The sequence below is a fragment of the Mus caroli genome, unplaced genomic scaffold (genome assembly GCF_978045245.1).
Source record: "Mus caroli unplaced genomic scaffold, Mus_caroli_1 scaffold_508, whole genome shotgun sequence".
NCBI classification, from domain to species: domain Eukaryota; kingdom Metazoa; phylum Chordata; class Mammalia; order Rodentia; family Muridae; genus Mus; species Mus caroli.
The window spans coordinates 16,133-25,000 of NW_028227763.1; positions in this window are offsets into that span (position 1 = coordinate 16,133).

Here is an 8,868-nt window from a genome sequence, read left to right on the forward strand (position 1 = left end):
AAGAGAGAGAGAGAGAGAGAGAGAGAGAGAGAGAAAGAAAGAAAGAAAGAAAGAAAGAAAGAAAGAAAGAAGAAGAAAGAGAGAAAGAAAGAAAGAAAGAAGAAGAAAGAGAGAAAGAAAGAAAGAAAATATTTTAAAAAATATTATTTGGAAAAATATTACTTGAAAAAATCATATTTCCAGGAAAAATATTCCTTGGAAATATGATTTCTTTAATCTGTGTACCCAAGACTAACACACACACACACACAAGCACACAAACATGGAGCTACTAGTGGAATAGAACTTAACAGAATCCAGTGCAGAAGGGTGAGGATTCACTGAAAAGTCACCAGCAGCCTTGGCACACATGTTTTTCTCTTGCTTTTTGTCTATTACTTCTTTATTATTTTTAGGATGTGGGGGTCTTTCAAGACAGTGTTTCTCTGTGTAGCCCTGGGTGTCTTGGAACTCACTCTGTAGACCAGGATGGCCTGGCATGCACAAATCTTCCAGCCTCTGCCTCCAATGTGGTAGGATTAAAGGTGTGCCCCAACACTGCCCGGAAGTCTATTACTTTTAAATGCCAGATGAGTCCATTCTTTTACATTTTTCTGTTTGTTTGTTAGCTGATTTGATTTTATGTTGTTTCCCTGGAGGTGTACAACCTACACAAGCTCAGGCATGGAAAATAAATAAGTAAAGATCTCTGAAACACAAATCTGGGGCTGGTACTAGCTGGCCATGGAATCCTATACACACACATGGAGTATTAATTTACAAGCAGGTACATACTTACCTGTGGGGGAGAGGGACATGAAAGAGTTTCCACAGCCTTTTTATTGGTGGTCTGGGTTAGGATTTCTTGTTTATTTCTTTGTTTGTTTGTTTGTGTGTTTGATTTTTTTTTTTTTTTTTGAGACAGGTTTTCTCTGTGTAACCTTGGCTGTCCTGGAACTCACTTTGTGGACCAGGCTGGACTTGAACTTAGAAATCTGCCTGCCTCTGCCTCCCAAGTGCTGGGATTAAAGGGGTGTTCCAGCACACCTGGCTTCCTTGTTTATTTCTAAAAATCCTTGGAAATATGATTTCTTTTTTTTTTTTTTTTGGTTTTTCGAGACAGGGTTTCTCTGTATAGCCCTGGCTGTCCTGGAACTCACTTTGTAGACCAGGCAGGCCTCGAACTCAGAAATCCGCCTGCCTCTGCCTCCCGAGTGCTGGGATTAAAGGCGTGCGCCACCACACCCGGCTCGGAAATATGATTTCTTAATCTGTGTACCCAGGACTAACACACATACACACATGCACACAAACATGGAGTGAGAGAGAAAGATAAGGAGGAATGACATGAAGTTTAGGAAAAAGAGATATTAATGGATTAATATTACTTCTATACATAAATACACATGTTTTTTTAAAAATATTTTTTATTATGTATTTTCCTCAAGTCCCCCATACCCTCCCCCCCCTTGTTTTCTTAAAGAGAGAATTACGGTAGATCTGAGGCAATTGTGGACCACACCTTTAGCCTCAGGCAGATTTCTGCATTCAAGGTCACCCTGCCTTAAGGAGTGACTTCCAAGTCAGCCAGGGCTACACAATGAATCCCTATCTGAGATTTTTTTTTTTTTTTATTTTGAAACAGGGTTTCTCTGTGTAGTCCTGGAACTCACTTTGTGGACCTGGAATGACATGAATTTTAGGAAAAAGAGATATTAATGGATTAATATTACTTCTATACATACATACATATAATCATACATACACACATAATTTTTTCAAATAGAATTAGAGTAGACCTGAGGCAATTGTGGAACATACCTTTAACCTCGGGCAGATTAGTGTCAAGTCAGCTAGGGCTACACAGAGAAACCGTATCTCAGTAAAAAGAAAAAAATAATAGAAAGAGAGAGAGAGAGAGAGGGAGAGAGAGAGAGAGAGAGAGATTTTCAAAAAAAAAAAACTTAGTCTGGGCAGTGGTGCTTTTAATCCCAGCATTTGGGAAGCAGAGGCAGACAGATTAATATGTTCAAGGCCATCATGGTCTACAGAGTGAGTTCCAGGACAGCCAGGGTTACAGAGAGAAAGTGCATCATGAAAAAACAAAGCTATATTAAATAAATAAAATTTAAAAATTAAAAAATAGCCGGGACTGGTGGCACATACCTTTAATCCCAGCACTCCGGAGGCAGAGATGGGAAGATTTCTGGGTTCGAGGTCAGCCAGGGCTATACAGAGAAACCCTGTTTCGTAAAACAAAAAATAAAATAAAATTAAATTAAATTAAAATTACAATTACAATTAAAAAGAATTAGAAAAAAAGATTACAGAAATCAAACATAAACCACTAGATGGCATGTAACCACAATTACAGCAGAAATATTGCACACACACACACACACACACACACACACACAAACTCTGTCATAAAATCGAATGTGCCTTCATGATCAAAGTTCGATAGTCAATACTGCTAGAAGAATCATACGTCTGAAAATAAAAGCCAGAACCTTTTCTGCTTTTGTTTTCTTTTGCCCCAAGATAGGGTTTCTCTTGATGTAGCCCTGGCATCCCTGCCTGGAACTTGCTCTGTAGGCTTGGGTAGCCTCAAACTCACAGAGGTCCTCTCTGCCTGCTTCTGCCACCTACACATCCAGGCAGAAGCTAGAATCTTTTTTTTTTTTAACCTTCTTTTCTTTTATTTGTTTGTTTGTTATTATTACTATTAGTTTTCAAAGTATGTGTGTGTGTATGTGCTCTATCTGCTGCCTAGATGACTGCATGACAGAAGAAGGCACCAGAACCTAGGTGAATCCACCATGCAGTTCCTGAAAATTAATTAAAAGAAAAAAAACAAAAAAAGGAAATTCAAATCACATAGCAAGTAGAAATCTGCACAGCTGTCAGAGTGTTATTTAAGGCTTACTGTAAATAATAAAAATTGTTATGTGTCTTTTATCCAAAAACAGAAGGGAGGTGGTGTGCCTGCATATGGAAGGTGACAAGTGGGTGGCAGCCATCTTGTCCTCTGACTGACATCTATCCTCATAAAGATGGAGGTGGCTGACTGTCACGTGACCTAATGCTCAAGGTAGCTTTTGTGTCCAGCCTCTAGGTAGCCTAGTTTGCATGTGCAGAAAGGTGAGGAGGCTCCCTAAAGCAGCCAGAACCCTTGACCATCCACAGACAGCCTCATACTGTCTTTTGTTATACTTTTAAATGCCAGACTCTGAATTGGTCAGTCTAAATTCTTTTGGTTTAATTAAATTATAATTAAAATGCATAATAAATGAAAAATATAACCAGTCATTCTGAAACTCCTTTTGTGTAACTCAGACTGTAGAATAAGCTAGCTGCAAAGTTACAGTGATCCACCTCCCTCTGCCAGCACTGCCACAACCACTGCCTGTCAAAAGCAAAAATCATAAAAAGGAAGAGGGGAGAGGGAACAAAATTAAGAAGATAAGAATCGTAGCCGGTCATAGTGGTATACAACTTTCATGCCAGCATTTGAAAAGCAGAGGCAGGCTCTTACTGGATTGAGGCCTACAAAGTGTCTTCAAGACAGCCAGGGCTGCTTACACTAAGAAACTATATATGAAAAGAATAAATTTAAGAAAGAAAAAAAAAAAAGAAAAGAAAGAAAAAAAAAGAAAAGAAAGAAAGAAAGAAAGAAAGAAAGAAAGAAAGAAAGAAAGAAAGAAAGGAAGGAAGGAAGGAAGGAAGGAAAGAAGGAAGGAAGGAAGGAAGAAAGGGAGGGGGGGGAACAGAGAGAGGGAGCAGAAGAAAAAAAGAAAGAAAAAAAAAGAAAAAGAGAAACAGGCAGACTTAGGAGGTAGTGTTACTTGATTGGAGATATCATTTCTCTGTGTAGGCAGGCAGGCAGGCAGGCAGACAGCCATAGTTGTTTGCTTTAGTTTAGCTTGGTTTGGTTTTCAGGAAGTGTTGCCGAGGTCATACACAAGCACAGGCCCAAGAAATAAATAAATAAATAAGAAACACACATCTGGGAGGGGGGGGCTAGCTTGGCCATGGAGTCACACACACACACACACACACACACACACACACACACACACACACACACACACTAATAAAATCAGGACATCCAGTGTCTTGGCCATCAATAGTGTGACATTCATGTCTTAAATTGCAAACCAGAAAGTCAGTTGCCCACGTACAAGTCTCTTTCTTCCAAGTAAGATGTCAGTTCCCAGGGAGGCCTTGGGAACTTACACTTTACTCACTCACACCCTACTCAAAATAGAAGTCTGATTCTAAGTAGTCTGTGCACTGAATCGGTGGTTTGGGTGTCTCTCTTGTGTTGGGGCAGGGCGGGGGTTCCATCCCCAGTGCAGGTTCTAGGAGCAAATGCCAGAAAAGTATACACATGTGCGGGTGTAGGAAATGCTGCTGGGTGATCAGTTTGAGTCCAAGCCTATTGCAGATAACTATAGAATAAAGGAAGCAGTTCGATTGGCTTCTATCTTGATTGGTTTCTGAGGACACATCCAAGGAGAATATGTAATCAATTCTGGCAGTAACAGCAGAATGGCAGGCTAGCCAGGTAAGAGGTTACCTAGCCCTTATCTAATCTGAAGTAGGCCTTCACATTCCATCTAGGCCTTAATAGTTTCCTCAGTCCTTAACATTCCATCTAGGCCTTACTCTTTTACCTATACCTTAACAGACACCAGCTTTGCCCTCTGAGCCATCGCACAGGCATGTATAGATCAATGAATATCTTTCTCTGTATTCATTTATTTATGAGAGACAAAGTACATGGTGCAAAAACATACAAGACAGACCAGGCCGGCCACTCAATAATTTCTGCAGGCATGTGATGGAGGTGGCATCCAAACTGTGTAAGCAGTTCCATGCCACGTAGTTATCATTATTTGTTTTATGTATGTATGTTTGTATGTGTGAGATTACTTAGTTAGTTTCGTATTTAATTGAACCAGGGTTATTTGGGGGGGGGGGGGGGAAGGAAATTTTTTTCTATATATACAAGCAATTGTAATTTGTTATAGTGTCCCTCCCTTTTGTGAAGTTTGGATTGGGTTTTGCTTGGGATTGTTTGTTTGTTTGTTGGTTGGTTTTTCCAGACAGGGTTTCTCTGTGTAGCCCGGGCTGTACTGGAACTCACTCTGTAGACCAGGCTGGCCTCCAATTCAGAAATCTGCCTGCCTCTGCCTTCCAAGTGCTCCCAAAGGCATGTGCCACCACTGCTCTGCTGTACTATTTAAACAGCCCCCCCCCCAAAAAAAAGAGCAACAGCAAAACTGCAAATGTTCCTTCCTTCTCTGCATATCCAATCCAACCACTCCCAGCTAACTTAGGTAATGTGCGTTTCTGTGCCATCACTCAGGGACTTGAGGCAGAAAACTAGCCAGCCAGCCTCTGGATAGACATGGCTCAGCAGTTCAGAGAACCAGACCATCGCAAATAGTCCACAAACCTGCAGGGACGACTTGCAGATCCCTTCCCCCCACCCCACCCCTCCCCCAGCCCCACCCAAACATAGGGAGAGAAGGCAGTGAGGGGGAGGGGGAGGTGTTGTGAGAGAATTTAGATAGCTGGAACAAATAGCTGGAGACTTCATTCATTTACTTCTTTTATTGAGCGTATGGTGAAAGAGGGAAAATGGCTCAAAAGGGACGGAGGGAGGGAGGGAGGGAGGGAGGGCAGACCGTCTTCCCATGCTGGGATCATTCATGCTTTAAGAAGGAATGCAGGAGGCTGGAGGCTCAGCGGTTAAGAGCCCTGACTGCTCTTCTGAAGATCATGAGTTCAAATCCCAGCAACCACATAGTGGTTCACAACCACCCACAATGAGATCTGGTGCCCTCTTCTGGTGTGTCTGAAAACTGCTACAGTGTACTTACCTATAATAAATGAATCTGAAGAAGGGGGAGGAGGGGGAGGAGGGGGAGGGGGAAGGCAGCCAGTCAGTCCAAAGGTGCTGGTGTGCACTCTAGGTGCTTTATCAAAAAGCCTTTAGTTCTGCTCTCCCATTTGATTCCCAAAGGGCAGTCTTGGAACCCTGTGCAGAGATAGATAGAAATGGCAACCACAGCAAACAAGCTAGTTAGTGAGTGAGTGAGTGAGTGAGTGAGCAGAGCAAGAGAGCTGGCTGGCAAAACACACAAAGCCAAAAGAAATGTCTGTCAAGTTTGGCCCCACAAAACAAAGCAAGCTCACATACATTCCCTGAGACTCATCCCTGGCTACAGGGAGTGTGATGTCCCTGAGTATTTTTGGAAGAAAGAAAGAAAGAAAGAGAGAGAGAGAGAGAGAGAGAGAGAGAGAGAGAGAGAGAGAGAGAGAGAGAGAGAGAGAGAGAAAGAAAGAAAGAAAGAAAGAAAGAAAGAAAGAAGGTGGTGTCCTTCCTACATCCCCCTTGCATGAGCTAGAGGTTTCTTTTCCTCCTCCTCCTCCTCCTCTTCTTCTTCCTCTTCTTCTTCTTCTTCTTCATTTTTAGTAGAGGCAGAGAGAGTTGAGAAGTAGCAAGAGAGAAAGAAGTAAGAGAACAAGAGAGGAGCTAGAAGTTTATTAAGTTTACCTCACAAAACAGTCTGTGTTGATTGATGCCAGGATGAAGGAAGAGAGAAAGACAGAGAGACAGAGAGACAGATAGATAGACAGACAGACAGACAGACAGACAGAAAGACAGAAAGACAGAAAGACAGAAAGACAGAAAGACAGAAAGACAGAACTAGGTGGGTGAGAGAAATGGCTCAGCAGGTAAAACAGTGATTTTCCAAAGGCCCTGAGTTCAACTACCAATCACCTGTAATGAGATCTGACACCCTCTTCTGGTACATCTTAAGTCAGCTACAGGGTACTTTAAATAAATAAATAAATAAATAAATAAATAAATAAATGGAAGGAAGGAAGGAAGGAAGGAAGGAAGGAAGGAAGGAAGGAAGATATATATTGTCTCAGGGCAGTCCCAAAAACTCAGTCCTTTAAGCCTCTGGTAAACTCTGAAGGGGTAAGAGGTACAAATTCATCAGTCCTGCCTGCCTGCAGGTTGTGCCTTGCTTACTTCACTAAGACCCAAACTTTGTTTGATGTTTTTTGTTGTAGTTGTTGTTGTTGTTTTGGTTTGGTTTGGGGTTTTTTTTTTCTTTTTTTTTTTTGCCTCTGCCTCCCAAGTGTTGGGATTAAAGGCATGAAGCACCACACCTGACTGGTGTCGGAACAAGTAAGAAAGTAAGTAAGTAAGTAAGTACATACATACATACATACATACATACACACATACATACATAAAGAGGGGACACACATGCCTAGAGGTTGTTGTTGTTTTACAGCTTTATTGTACAAAGGCAGAGGGAAAGAGAGAAGGTAGAAAGAGGGAGAGAGGCCACGTGGAGAGGAGGAAGGATGCCTAAGGTTTTAAGATGCTCAATTTCTCCACAAATTTTATTTGGAGAGCTGGCTCAGTGGTTAAGAGCACTGTCCTCTCTTCCAGAGGTCCTTCCTGAGTTCAATTTCCAACAATCATGTGGTGGCTAACAACCATCTGTCGTGGGATCCCATGTATTATTCTGGTGTGTGTCTGAAGACAGCTGCAGTGTAGTCGTATAAACAATGCCTGCATGCATGCATGCATGCATGCATGCGTACGTACATACATACATACATACATACATACATACATACATACATACATACATAATGTTTAAAAAAAAATAGAGCCAGGCAGTGGTGGGTGGGCACACACCTTTAATCTCAGCACTTGGGAGGCAGAGGCAGGCAGGCGGATTTCTGAGTTTGAGTTCAGCCTGGTCTACAGAGTGAGTTCCAGAACAGCCAGGGCTACACAGAGAAATCCTGTCTTGAAAAAAAGAAAAAGAAAAAAAACAAAACAAAACCAAAAACACCAAAACCAAAACCAAAATTTAGAAATAGCAAGCCATGTAAATACTGTCCAGAAGATTCTGTCCTTAGAAGTAGCAGAACAGGGCTGGGTGAGAATGAGTGAGTGAATGGGCCTTCCTCTTTCTGATAGGGTGTGTTATCAACTCCATTACCATTTCCAAAGGGCTACATTCCTCTGGAGCAACGTGGACCAGAAAACAAAGAGTTCAGAGAGAAAGACACAGATGTGCAGGTCCCTACCCCCACGAGGAGATGGCGGCTTGGGGTGGGGAGTAGGGGGAGGTGTAGAAGGGGAATTTAGGTAGCTTAGACAAATAAATAACTGGAAACGTCATTCATTCTTTTATTTATTTTATTTTACTTTATTTTATTTTATTGAGTGTATGGTGGAAGAGTGAAACTGGGTCAAAAGGGAGGGAGGGAGGGAGGGAGGGAGGGAGGGAGGGAGGGAGGGAGGGCAGTCTGCACGGGTACAAAGGGTCAAACCAAATGAAGTCAAGCAAGCAAGCAAAACAATTCATTGTACAAAGTCAAGCAAGCAAGCAAAACAATTCATTGTACATAGCCGAAGGAGAAAAAAAAAGTTAAAGATCACTTTGTTAGAACTTTTCTATATTTTAAGAAACATTAGGGCTGGTGAGATGGCTCAGCAGGTAAGAGCACCCGACAAATCCCAGCAACCACATGGTGGCTCACAACCATCCTTAACAAGATCTGACTCCCTCTTCTGGTGTGTCTGAAGACAGCCACAGTGTACTTACATGTAATAAATAAATAAATCTTAAAAAAAAAAAAGAAAAAAAGAAACATTATACGGCTTGATATCCAAACTCTCTGGTCCACTAACATATCGCTCAGACAATGCTACCCAATGCAAAGCCTAGCCTGCATTGTGTGTGTGGGTTATGAAAAACAGAAAGGCAGGAGGAATTGGCTGACGGACCTCCTTATCTGAAAGAAAGAAAAGAGAAAGAGAAATGAAGCAATATAGATGTAGCC